Source organism: Cyanistes caeruleus, chromosome 3, assembly GCF_971803275.1.
Source record: "Cyanistes caeruleus chromosome 3, bCyaCae1.hap1.1, whole genome shotgun sequence".
NCBI lineage: Eukaryota > Metazoa > Chordata > Aves > Passeriformes > Paridae > Cyanistes > Cyanistes caeruleus.
In genome coordinates, this window is record NC_141703.1 from 82,421,163 (window position 1) to 82,435,910 (window position 14,748).

At 41.1% G+C, this 14,748-nt stretch overlaps 1 protein-coding gene across 17 annotated transcripts in view; it reads right to left on the reverse strand.

The window, feature by feature from the left end:
* Positions 1-14,748, reverse strand: part of DLG2 (discs large MAGUK scaffold protein 2) — a 986,702-nt gene that overhangs the window by 887,820 nt on the left and 84,134 nt on the right. The window lies entirely within an intron of this gene.

Here is a 14,748-nt window from a genome sequence, read left to right on the forward strand (position 1 = left end):
AGAGAGATGACATCCTGACATTGACAGCACCATCATGAGACAACTGTCAGCTACAGCACCACCAGCCTGTGCCTGGACAAATGCTGCGAGCACACCGTGAAGCTGAGGGTGCTTGCCATGAAATGGGGGTCTGCTGACAGGAGACTCCCATGGACAGATTCATCACTGGCTAGAGCTACCTAAGGGAAAAAAGTATTTAAACTGCACCCAAGACAAAACACAGGGTTTCTATATTGATCATATTCTGCTATGAAGAAACAGGGTTTCTGGTTCTGCAATCAACCTTTCAATGTGCATATTTTTTATTTGCCTCATGCTCCTGCTCTTCTCTTTCTTTGGGACAACTACAAACCTCCTGAAAAGAACTTATCTTTCAAGCTGCACAGAATGTCCTCAGTGCTCAGGTTCCATTCTCCCACATCTGGAGAACGAGCACATGAAGGCCCTTGTGAAACCACCTCTGCAGGAACCAGTCCCTCAAAAGTCATCTGCTGTAACCAATTATGCCACAAAGACTTCTTCACCTGTGCACAAAATACATTTTCTACCTTCCTTGGGTCCAACCGAATCCATGGCACACAGCTACCAAATAAATTATATTGTTTATTTTGGTGATACCATTATCACCTAAATGATACTAGGTGACCTCAAACTTGCTAGTTCCTAGGAGATGTCGCCTTGCCTTGCTTATATTACCAATATTATGAAACTGAGATGAACAGGATCGCAGTAAGGGTTGTGGCAGAGGGGGAAAGGAGAAAGACACAGTAGTGCAGACTTGAGATAGTTCTTTAGCTGTGCCTAGAATGAAGCACTGTTTATTATTGTGTCCCTCAGATCACAGACCAGGGCCCTGTTGAGATAGGGGACACAAAAAAAAAACCATCCCCGTTTGAAACAGAAAACATCTGAAGCTCCCAGACAGCCAGGGAATACAAGAATTACCAGTCAGCATGGAAAGGATCTGCTTTGGCACACTATCAGCTTGTCAAGGTTCCTGTAAGGCATCACAGGAAAAAAATGAAAACTTCTAAAATTACTTGAAAGTTGCTTTGTTGCTGTTTCAGAGAGTTCCTTCCACATGTGAGGGTAAGCATGGGAAAGGTGATGAGCTGAAGATGTAGAAACAAGAGGAAGGGATCTGGTATTATCAGCACATCAAAGATGGGAATTGACATTTAAAACAAACAAGAGAAGACAAGCCATGTGGGGATGAGACAAGAAGGTTGTTCAAATTGAACACAAGATGATGTTGTATAAACAGAGTAACTAATGGAACAATGCAGGAAGGAGGTGATGCTGTCAATGTACTGGGGATAGGACAATGCCTCTGTGTGTAAATTTTGAATTAATTTAAATGGGAGAAGACTGGAAAAGAGAATATTGCTTTGAGTGAGATGCCAGGGATAAAAGCCTGGGTAAGACTTTCAGCGATGTTACAGGCACAAAAAGTCCACATCCTGAAATGCAGGTATGCAGAAGGATTTGTGAGATCTGACCAAACTGGGTGCAAGAAAGCTCACCTTCATGATTTTGGCCTCAAAAAGAGACCAAAAGTGACAGCAATGGAAAATATTCTTCTCAGCCTGGAGAAAAGGAGGCTCACTGGGGACATTATCACTCTCTACAACCACCTGAAAGGACTCTGTAGCCAGGCAGGAGTCAATTGCACAAAAAGATGTTGCCTCATGTTGCAGTGGAGGTTTAGACTAGATAATAGGAAAAAAATTATTCACTGAAAAGTTGGTCAGTCAATGGAACAGGTGGCCCAGGGAAGTGGTGGAATCACCATACCTGGAAGTGTTCAAAAGACCAGTAGACGTGGCACTTGGGGATATGGTTTTACAGTGGGTTCGGCAGTGCTGAGTTAATGGTTTGACTCGATGACCTTAGAGGTCATTTCCTAACAGTTTTATGGTTCTATGACTCTATCTGTTATTGAGAGTCATGTGTTAGAGGTGGCTAAAACTCATCTACAGATGCCAGATCTGTCAGAAAAGCAACTCCTGACCATTTTTTGGACAGAATAAAAATGACCTGGATTATCCAAACAAGTCTGTGCCCCATCAACACAGACATGGTAAGAAAAATTTGTATTTGCGGACAACAGTACCAAGAAAAAAGTTAAAAAGGTGTAAAGAAAAATCAAGGGCAGGTCTTTGTGGCATTCTCATAGAAAGATAGAGAAGGGTCAGAAGATGACAAAATGTGATTCAAAATGGGACAAAAATGTGACAAATGTCATTCCAAATAAGACAAGATCACAAAAAAAAAAAAAAAATATTCAAAAGATGTTGAAATCCCTAAAGAGGAAGAACATCCTGGGAAAAGGATATGGTCAATGGCATCAAAAGCAGCTGAAGGTCAATGAGGGCAGAGGCACATACAGAGAGAGACTTGGCTTGGTGTGAGCCCCTGCAGCCTTTGTTGAAGCCAGGGAAGAGATGACAGTTGGACTGAAGAAAGTCTAAATCGGAATCAGAAGAGAAAGTTTTATTTTAAGAAAAAATCTCTCACTTCATCTGTTCTGTATTCTTTCATATTTTTGGCTTTGTGCACTTACAATTTCCTACTTATGTAACTCCTAGGAAGTGTGCAGATGGAGAAGAATTATTGGGATTATGGTCCTAAGGCTGGATAAGTGCTACTGGACAGTTGCCATATGCCCACACTTGCTGGGACTCCTTATATAAACACTGTGGTCAAAGTGGCCCTCCCCCTCCCCTCCAGGGAGCACACCCCCAAGGTAAGGCTCATCTTCATCAAGAGGAACATTGAGAGCTTCACTTGTTCAGTGCTTCTGCACTATGAAGTCAGGAAAGAAAAGCTGGCAATGTTTTCTGCTCATGTGGCAGCACCCTGCTCTCCACTCTGGAGCTCCCTGGTTCAATCTGCAAGGTGCCATTCAAAGCCAGAGGCTGCCACAGTTGCAGTGCTGTTGCTTTGTGCTGCATTGCCTCAGTGGATAAAGATTTCATTTTCTAGAGCTGTGGAAATGACACCTTTTAGGAGAAATCAGCTCTAAAAGCTAAATAGTTGTGCTCACACCTAACTTAATTTGAAAGATTATTCTCTTATTTGTCTATTACTCCCACTTCCTTAATGGATTCCTTTAGTGTTTATGGGCTTTATGTTAATTGAACATACTCAGGATCACAATTTCAGCAAATTATTTAGTGAGAAGGTAGAGAAATCTTTACCTATTTCAACAAATGAAAAGAGCTTCAGTTACAGTGAAATAAAGAACACACCCTCATTAAACTAACATTTAACCTAATGTCCCAATGGGTGCAGCTCCCATTAAAATCATTTCAATGAAAAGAGCTGCAAGCTCTGGACCAGTTAATGATGGATGCTAATTAGCAGCAGTTGAACAGAAGAAGCCATCTTAACTAAACAGACAAATCTCTACACTAAAAAAGCCATCAAACTCCCACTTATAATGAGGTTAATTTAAACCCACTGTTGAACAAAACCAGGCCTGCAGCTTGAAGGAGATACTCATCTCCCTTCTCCTAACTGCAACAGGAAAAATGTGTTGAAAACTTCCAGTTGTAGAGTGACTGTTGGGGCCAAATTCTTCTGTCCTGGGCAAAAGTCACCCTCACTCAATTACTCCAGGGTTAGGCTACACTGCTAGGGAAAAGCCACCACAGAACACCACAGATTCAGGCTCTACTTTATGTCAGAGAAACCAAAATCCTCACTGAAGACTGCAGCTACAGTGGTGTTGTGTCACACAGAACACCTGCTCTTGTTCTGCAACTTTCAGCTATGCTACAACATCACTTTTCTCCAAAAAGAAACCTCAAGAGCTATATTAGACATAATATTACAAAATTAGCTTTATTAAACTACATGTTCCCTATCTAAGTTTTCATTTTTCCCCTAAAACATGACCATTTTCTCTAACCCTTTGGGTTTCTCCTTGTCCATTTTATTCCAGTTTTCACTCCATCTCAGGCTAACCCAGCAAAATTCTGCAAAACCTCATGGGCTGCAGTTAGTGACTGGTGCGGAGTCACTTCATATATTTCTTCAGCTCTTTCATCTTTGTCCTTCACTTTGTTTTTCTCAACTCTGTACCTCTGGTTTTAAAGTCAGCCCTGAAACTCAGCACACAGTCTGAGTGAGGGGCCCTGCTGCATCCCTTCCATACTAACTCCAGTTGTAAAGGCTCTAGGAGTAACAGGGTCAGCGGTGCCAACAAGGTCCAGTTCAAGATGCAGTCATCATCCTCACACCTGACCCTTAGCAAAACATTCCACTAACAGCACATGGAAACAACTAGAGCTCAGTTACCTCTCTCAAAGTGTTTTCAGCTAAGCAGGACCACTGAAACAAAAAAATGCTGGCATTATAATTGGCAGATATGATTCACCATAAAAAATCTGCACTACAAAGAAGAAGAGTTGTTGACTGATTTTCTCCCTAAGACAATTTTTCTGAGTATCGTCATGGCTTTTAAAGGGACGTTGATCCATTCCTGACAGCAGAGAGAATTAGGATTAATGATTACTACAGGCAGACCTCCAGTGAGAAGATTTTCTATATTTGTCAGATTTATCTTGGCTCACTGTTTCTTGGCATTACTCCATTTTTCAGAGGCAAGAAGGGTGGACTGTTTTTCTTTATAGGATTTGCAAACACAAACATGGGAAGGTAGGAGCTTCCTAATATTGTCTGAAAAGACTTCAGCTGTGAAGCAATCCACAGCATCACCTCATTAATGTTAAATCTAAATCATTTTTTGGACTCTCCACTGACACTTTGCCTCGCTGAAAACAGGTAGCTCAGCTAAAGTGAACAATATTTTGCTTGTTCACAGCTACATTCAGAACTAGCAATTGCCTGTCATAGAAAGATAAAGCTAATGCCAGATGTTACTAATGCAACAGAAAATAAAGTTCTATTAAGAAAAAAAAAAATAACAGCTCATTTGGGAAAAATCTACAGAAGATGTAAGAAGTCAGATTCTCAGATGCTGGGAACTAACACAATCAGTTTGCATCAGCAAAGAGTCTGGCCCCAAATTTCTTTTTCAGGGGTTCAAATTGAAAAACCAAATTAGAAAAAGATAACTTAGAAGAGGAATGAAAATCTAATGAGAAATTTATATCAAAGGTTAATAAATTTTACCAGAGGTTATTCCTGTCTTAAAGAAGGTCTCCAAACATTTAAACAAATTTTAAAGAAGTCTTAGAAGTACCTGAACATGGCTTTTACCTTTTTTAATAGCTTACTTTGTACCTACTCAGGGATCTGTACAATTGAGTATGTTTCATACTGGGAGCAGGGAATTGGAAGAACTGTGCTTCCACTTGATGACAGCAGGTAGGGGCCAACAACAAAAAGCCTTTTTAAATGAAATAAAAAAAGAAATAAAGCACTGGGATCCCTGCTTGTGAAATTCATGCTTATGATCAGTTAGAATTAAATGATGGTTTTTGTTAGAAAATGAAAGAGGGTTTTCTATAAATGTAAATTGTTATTTTTCCCTAGACATTCCTAGACAGATTACAGAAATAGCTTTTAAGCTAATAAATCAGAAACCTTCTCAATACAAGTGAGTTTAGCTTCCCTGTGCTCCTGAGAATATCAAGTCAAAGACAGCTGCCTAATTTATATTTTCTAAGTAGAAGATAAAGCTAATTGTTTTTAAGTGGAACAATAATTGCCATCAGAAATTAATTCCTTCAGTAGACAAAATCCCAGACACGATTTAGAAAAGAGAGATGTTTCAGTCTTCTATTGATTTGTGGATGATCTGATTTGATCTGCAGTGAGGACTAACCAGCAGTGTGCTTGATTACAAATGCCTAGCAAATCAGGTGGGCAGTTTTCTCACAGGGAAAAACCTGCAAGTCCTTCTTGGAAGGCTAAATAGAAAACAAACTGCGAGCAGAACGAATAATTAATACTGGTAGAAACAACAGAGGGAAACAAAACAAAAAAAAAAACCCAAAAAAAAAAGAAATAGAAAACAGAAAAAACACCAAAAAAAACCCTAAAAACAGCTTAGATTAAAGGTCAAAAATGGACTGGCAGGAGACCAGAGTGCAGACTGGATACACCTCCTGTTCCTTGAAGGACTCCAAGGAGCTGGCGTGCCACACAGCGCTGCCCAGAGCCATGAGAGGACAAGGACAAGCAGACCTCAGAGTCATTCAGGTCTCCCCACCCAGCTTCCCCTGCTGCCACTGGACACCACAAAGCCCTCTAAATACCACAGATAACCTAGAGAGTCATGCTGGAAGTTCTCAAACCCAACTGCTCTTTGCACACCTCTGCTCTTTGTGCACCTCTGTTGAGATCTTGGCTCTTTTCTCATCATTCCACTGTGTTTGCATATTCACTTGTGTAAAGCTAACATAAGCTCTGTCTCTTCACTGGATGGACTCCAAACTTTTCTGTTGCCTGTATGGAAAAGCCCTCACATCTAATGCTGCTGTTGTCACCTCATGGCCTGTGCCAGGAGTAAGAAAACCCTTCTTGAAATGACAGTATCATTTTCCTTGGAGCTTAATATACTTCAGATTTCTATTTAATACCATCACAGCCAGTCTCTGCCTGAAAGATGTGGTTATTATTGAAACTGCAAGAGCCCCCAAAATCCATTTTCAACAACAAAGCTACCTCCTGACAGACTCGTGTTCTGCTCACACCTGTTATTGACACAGAAAAACCCACACATTTGAAACCTCCCCCAGTTGTTCCATTTCCAAACCATTTGAGGACCACTACAACTTTTCAGTACTCTGTTGTTCCACCCAGAGAGCCTCCTCAGCTTGCTCTGCTCCTGATACAATTTAATAATGAAAGCTTACAATCTGTCTCCTTTACGTCAGCAACACTACTCAAATGACTGCAGTATGCGGAAAATCATTTTCATTCTGTCTCCAGCCCACACACTTATCAGGGAAGGCTGAGGACCTCCGTTTGTAAGGACATAAAGATGATTTAACAGAGAACCAAGTCACTATAGCAACACAGGTTAAAAATGAGAAATTTTATTTTGTGGTGAGAACGGAAAATGATTTTTTATTTAAAAAATTTTTATTAAAAACATACAGGTCTCAGCCTGTAAGTTTGTGTCTTTTAAACACACAAAAGGTACCATCTGGGGATACTCACATTGTCATTTCATAGTACATATTTCTGGTTTCTTAGGTTTTTTCCTACATTGCCTTCCCATTTGCAAACCTTTTGTTTGCACTCACAAAAACAAGCATCCTGCCTTCCTTTTCATATGAAACTTAACAATTTTTTGCTATCTCCTCGGACTCCATTAGCTGGAGAAGAATTTACACAAAAACTCATGATATTTGAAAGCCTTACACTCCACACTCCCTTTTAAGCCTATGTCACAGCAAGATCAGAGGCCAGCCTGCTCAGGTTTTCTGCCTTAAAACCTACCATCAAGCTGTCAATGTATCCACATGGTTCTCCTCCAAATTCTACAGTCACTGAGGAGAGTATTTCAGCCACGTTGTCTTTGCATTTCTCTGACCACTGCTGCTATTGATTAAAGCCACTCACAGAGCTGCTGTCAGCCTGGGGAGCTCACACACAGCTGCTTCCAGTCAGCTGCACACATTCCTGGTCAGGGAGGTATGGAAAGGAGCTGGAACCCCAGCCACCTGTTACAACATGTTTTAATAAGTAAGGTTGACTGTATTTTCTACAGAAATAGAAATTCTTGGTTATGGTTTATCATCAGAACATTCCTGGAATTTAGTAGGGAGCATTCTGTTGCTTCTCTAGGCAGACCTGATAGACAGAGCTCATCTGTCATGGACAGAAGGGATGAGCAATGGAAAAAGTGTGAAAAGTTAAGCTTGAGATCAACTTCAGTTTAATAGCCTCAAGTGCAAAAAGCTTTTGTGACACTGAAAAAAACAAGAGTATTTCTTTCTCTCAGTGCCCCGTATGGAAAATGGTGACCTTACCACTTGGCAGATGCACAAGTGCCCAGTGAGGACCTGGACATTAGTATGGACAGCACTGGCAGCTCCTTACCACAGAGGGAAGGAACATCTTCTCCCTGATGTTTTAGATGCAAGGCTATATTCATTTCCAATGCTCAGATAAACATCAAAGCCAATTTCCCTGCTGCCTCTGACTACTCTTAGAATATAACTTGAGATAAAAACTCAGTTATTGAAATTCAGAGAATAAGGCTAAATTTTGACTGTGAGTCAGCCAAATTGATTTCCAGACTGATCAGTATTCATGCATAATTAAAGCTGGGCTTTTCTTTCAAGCAGTTCACACATTTACCAATTACCAGTATTACAGGAGTAAGAATCACTTTTACTGGAAAACACCTCCAGAGTAATCCAAACACTTTGTCTTTGGGTGCATACACCCTGAGAGACAGACAAGCACTTTGAGCAAGAACATCACCAATGGAAGCCAGCCTACAATTCCCCTCACTCTGTTGTTCTACATTTTGGGGATGTTCCCCATCTGATTCACCTCCATTTGAGTGGAACTATGAACTCCTTTGTAGAAATGCAGGAAATTTACTTGCCAATAGCCTTCTATAAGGTGACTTTGAAGATGCCAATGCTGGAGGAAAATACAGTTTTGGTGCATTTCTCCGCGTTACATCAGTATGTCATTTTTCTCTTTGACTGGACAAGTGACTATTCTGTCATATCAAAACTTACACATGACATTCCAGCAAAATAGTACATATGTAAGGAGATCCCAGCACATTTCTATCTCTCCAGTTTTGTGTCTTGGAAAAAAAAAACAGGAAAGCACACAAGCAAGAGCACAATATTGCTTTCTGCCAAAACCAAAGATTTAAGACCCTCAACTATTCACAGTTCCTTTACCAACTTACTCTGTTCTTGCTGTAACTGCTCAACTAAAGCTTCACCCATAAATGCAGGCAGGAAGTATGGAAAAACAATCCCTAAATGTCATGACTGATTAAAATCATATTACAAAAAGTGTGTTTCAGAGTTAGTTTTACGTCTGCTTAGTATTCTATTTTTAATACAGTTAGAAAGTAAATTAAGCCACTTACAGTGAACCAAAACTTCCCTTGTTTCCATGGAAATGGTTAGAAGGCTGATCTGAAGTTAACCAGACTGGTAAATACAAATGCTTGTTACCAGCCAGCTTAATCCCCACGGCTGCCTCTCGTGCGCACCATCACACCCAGGAACCTTTCACACTGCGAAACGCTCCTTACAGACAGCTGATTCCTAATCCACTGCACAGGCAGAGCAGGACGCTCTCAAACACGTGTCACACTGACAGGGGCAGGGGCCACCAAGACTGCACACTCACGAGCTAAAAACTGAGTCAACAATAGACCTTTTTAATATTCCACAATTCAAAGGATGAGCTGGTGCTTTTTTATTTTAATTCTCTGTCATTCCCAACTTTTCATCTAACACTGCAATTTTACACTGGTGTAACACTTGTATGCAGTGAAATTACTTCTGCCTTATCCCAGGGTAAGCAATATCAGAATGAGATCATTTGTGCTTTATTTGTTGGAGGGAAATGATGGATCACTGTTCAAATATTAATAGTGACATTTGCTATAGGAAGATTGTATATAATACATCAGTAATGCACAGCAAGAGTATTGCCTGTGGGTGTGGTTGCAGGGGAAGTGTGAAGGTGTCTTCAGCGGTTTTTTAAGAAAAATGGAAGATATATGAATAATGCTACAAAACAACTAATAAAATTCAGTCATTTGTGCCTGTGTGAATTTACAAACTTTATGCACATATCAATTTTTTGGCCTGTTTAAGGCAGAAACCTGGCAAAACAGAAAATGAGATGCCATTTTTGCTTGGCCAAAGTTTGAGTTCAAGCTGACCTGAAAGCTTGCTGCTACCCAAAGGAGTGGATAGTGCTCCTCCATCCTGTCTTTCCATACCCTTCTTCTCACTCACATCAGACACCTCTTCCAGCTTCATTCCTTGCACCAGCTTTCATGCTTGTCAGGCATTTTTCTGAGGTACTTAAATTCATTCATTTGTCAGAAAATTATATACTTTGGTGGGGGAAGTTACTTTTCCTCTAGCTCAGCAAGTCAAATAACCCCAGCAAGGGATCAACAAAGGCAAAAGTCAACATGTATAGCCAGAGATGACTGCAAAGAGCCTCAGCTGTGTACCTGAAATGTACCTCAACTCATTAAAGCCCTTATCACACAAAGAATCATAGAATTTCTTGAGTTGGAAGGGACTTACAAGGATTTTCAGAGTTCAGCTCCTGGCTCTGCACAGGACAGCCTTAAGAATCACACCATGTTCCTTAAGGTGTTGTCCAAACACTTCATGAACTCTGTCAGGCTTGGTGCTGTGACCACTTCCCTGGGGAGCCTGTTTCAGTGCCCAAACACCCTCTGGGTGAAGAACCTTTTTCTAATATCCAGCCCAAACCTCCCCTGGCACAGGTTCAGGCCATCCCCTTGGCTCCTGCCACTGGTCACCAAAGAGATCAGTGCCTGTCCCTCCTCTTCTCCTAATGGGGAAGTTGCAGACTGCCATGAAGTCTTCCCTCAGTCTCCTCCAGGCTGAGCAGATCAAACCACCCCAGCCACTCCTCAGGCTTCCCCTAAAGGCCCTCCACCATCTTCATGGCCATTTTCTGGATGCTCTCTAATACTTCATAAATGATTATTTAAGTTATTATCTGTTTAAGTAAGATACCTTTCTGTACACACAGATAAACATATGCTTCCATCTAAAAGGCTGAAAAACCCAAAACAAGCCCAAAGCATGATGGACAGTGACTGGTTTCACAGTTACCCTGTGCCCAGCTCAAACAGAATTAGCATCCACAATATTTGTCTCACCAAACAATAAGGAAAAGTAGCGGCAAAAATCCTCAGTTAAGCTGTGGAGTAGATGTCAATCCACCACTCTGCTGCAGCACTATGTCTGGCTCCAAGGAATATAAAATACAGTAAACAACAGACAAAGGGGAAGGGGGCTAGTGGTGATGTAACAGAGATCCAAGAAAATAAATGTTTGTATGTACAAGCCCTGGAAGCAGGTAAAAGAGCTATTAGCCAGTGGTATTCAAGCCAATATGAATAATACTGGAGAGAATGGCTTATCAAGTGTTTTCAGGAGGACAAAAATGCAGTATCTTTGACACATAATAGTTACTCTGATATTTCTGATGTGTCAAATAAGGTCAAAACTTTTAACATTTGTCAAGATGGAAAACAACAGCAAAACTTGAACTATTTTTTTATCATGACTTGAGTCAGAACAGAGCTCTCTGAGCCCAGACAGAACCCAGCCCTGACAGCAGCTGCACAAGAAACAGCTGGCAAAGACCTGCTCATGCCTGAGCAGTCTCATCACCTCAGATTTTCAGGGTCTCAAGTCTTCCTTTGAACAGATTATTTATTTCCTTGGAAATAAAAAAAAAATTAAAAAAACAAAACACAAACCAACAAAACACAAACAGAAACTGAAAGTAATTTCTTTCCCAGTCAAACTGTCCTTCTGAACAGCATAAACAGCAGAAATGCTCATCTTCCTGGCATACTGTATCTGCTACTCTATGCCAAATAAAACTGGTCTTTTTCAAATACTTGCCAGAAAAAAAACAAGCATAAAAGACAAGAAAAGGCATTTCATTTTAAAAAAATATGAAATGTCATACTTTTTTAAAAAAACATGTATAAATCAGTGTTGCTGATTAATTCTGGGAAAATAGAGGTACTGAGTGAATCAGAAACCTTTAACAAAACTGAAGGTTTTCCCTGAAGCCCAAAGGACAGTTTGAAGTTTGGCTTGCTGAAGCAAGCTGCCTCACAAGGACAGACTAAAAGATTCTGGTTTTTCAGCCTTGAAAATAAAAGGTTAAATGAGACCCCCAGTGCTGCCTCCCACAACTAAATTGAAGGGCCTGAAGAGGGAAGACCAAGACTTCTCTCAGACAGCAATACTGAGAGCACTACAGGCACCACAGGAAATGCTTTCTCAATGCAATCAACATGACAGCAGCCAAATATTCCAAAAGGAGACCCAAGAAGCTGCAAAATCCCCAGCTACTAAGATCCTGAGCAGCCTGATCTAAGCTGGTCCTGCTTTGAGAAAGAGTCCTTCAAAGGTCTCTTCCAACCTAAACTATTGTGTGGTTCTACCTCATCAAAGTGGGCAGAGAAGAGCATGTCCTCTTCTTCCCAGCAGTTTCCAGAGCAGTACATGTGTTTGGAAACCACCTGTGTTTTACCACAGCTTTCTAGGAAGATATGCCTGGTAAAACATTCCTAGTTTGTCACAGCCCCTTCTTCAGAAGAGGAGATTGCACCACCACAGTCTGAAGTAAATCTTACAAAGCTGAAATTTTGTATTCAGAGTATATCTGAGAGTAGTCTGCACCATTTGCACCAGAGCTTTCAGTGGAAAAAACTATTCAAGTCAATAAAGAGCCTACTTCCTTCCCTGTACCTTAATGAATGCTGTCAAGTCCAACTCTGAAATGCTCCTTAGAAGTCAGGCAACTGGGTGACACAAGTAAGCTGAATGCAGCCTGAAGCTGTGCTTTAACCACATGTCTTATTGCACAAAATTTCACTAGTTTCCCTCCCTGGAAATTTGGTTTCATGGCACAATTAACCTAGTCAACTGCCCCTCTGTAAAAGGGGGAACTTCTGTTTCTATTCTCAGACACAGTCCTATATTTCTGCTGATTTCCTTGTGCCAGCCTTGGCACAAGTTTAACTCTAAGGTGAGATGACACAGATGTCTTTTGTTGGAGCAAAAGTGAATACTTTCCTTGCTATAATTAACTTGCCTACTTGTGTATCCAGAGGGGCAGCAGTGCTGCTGAAAAGCAGGGGGACAGGAGAGGATAACTCTACTGCCAGGTGTTGCCTAGAATCAGGAAGAGAAAAAAACCTTGCAACAGTGTTAGAATAGTAAAGTCAAAAGCAGACCTTTATTTGGAAGCATCCAGGTGTCTTGATGGTGATGAGCACAGCCAGAATCAAATTTCTACAACTCTATGAGGTTAATTAATTAGGATATCTAACAGGTATATCCAATAGGAGATTCAGATGCCCCAGTAACACACCCCTGGGTCAGCCCCTTGGAGCTGGTCTGTGGGGTTCTCTTCCCCACTTCTTATTATGCTTTATTGTAGGTCCCCTACTTGGAAGACTGAACAATATTTCAGGAATGTGTTTAGAAGGTCAGCGTATTGTTCTAAAATCTATGGGAAAAGGGTAGGAAAAGCACTGGATCTACAACAATGCATTATCTACAAAGCTACAAATATATGAAAAGATTTATAAAAAGCTTAGGCATCACAGGGCTTCAGAGATCAGCCGAGTTAGAATTTGAAACTGCAGCTTGTAATGCAAATGCTCTTCAGCGCCAAATAGCGATGTCAGGAGAGGCCCCTCCAAGCAGTGCTGGGGGCTGGCTCAGCAGTGCATTCCCCTGGCAGGCCCATGCCAGAGAGCTGCCAGCAGCTGGCAGCTGGGCAGAAAAACCAAGGGTACAGATCCAATGGAGCAGAAGTACTTTAGAGCCAACTTTCTAGTTTTAGCAGCATTTTGGACCTGTTTAGCCTTATCTGTGTCTCCCTTATCCAGCACTTCCCAGAGAGGTTCCCAACAAAACTGGTTGTACTTTTCATTAGCGTTAACTGCCCGCATCAATATCCTGCTCTAAAGGATGCAAATGGGAGTTTCACCACAGAGTGCAGGGGTGCATGATCCATATAGACTTGTGGGAGCACCAGGAGCCTGCCTGGCTTCTGGCACACAGCCCAGCACTTTGTGTATTCAGAAGAGACCATTAGATGATTTAGCCTGACCTGCTGTGTATCACAGTATGTTATATTTCACCATCTCATCCTTGTGCTCAGTCCAACAAATATGTATCAGGTACAATAAACTGTTATTCTCTGTATATATGCCAGCCTGAATGAATGAGATATTGTTTTCTGAAAAGGTATCAAGTCACTTCCAGTATCCTGCAGCCTGCAGTGTAAGACTTCCTTGAATAACTTCTGAAAGGGAAGGGAAATCTGACAGTGGAGACTGGTAAAAGTTGCTGTTTACAGGACCAATATATTTGATTAAATTGGCATCTTATGGCACGGAAATGTTCAGTTGCCAGTAAGGATGCTGCGATAAATATTTTTTAGAAACCGGGGTACGGGTCATGATTCATGGTGCCTATTTAGATTAATTGCATTTAATTCAAAATGCTTGATTAATATTACTGTTTTATGCATGCAGTAGTGATATCCCCTTCCTGGAAGTACTTATGGGCAGGTTGGATGGGGCTTCAAGCAACCAGGTGGAAGGTATCATGGATGATCTTTAAGGTCCCTTCCAACCCAAACTTCTCTGTGTTTCTAGATATGGTGATGTATGGGGAATTTTAAGATGCCTTACAGCAGAGGTGTCAGGATTACTGTGTTCCTTCTCCAGCCACTATCCATAGCTCACTCATGTCTCACCTTCAGCTGAGACCCCAACACCTGCCCTCTGCCATCCCACAGCTTAGCTCTTGAACGCTGACACAAAGGACAGTGCATGAGTGTCCAAAACATAGCTAATATAGAACTCGGAATTACTGGCTAAATGAGAGCACCTCCACTTAAATAAAATATATGAGCTTTTTCAGGATATGAATCTCACAACTGTTCACTGAAAGCCCATCTCAATCTTTCATTATTTATCTCACTGTGCCTGCAAAATTACAGAAATCAGTAAACCCCCAAGGCAACATTTCTTCCATCAAG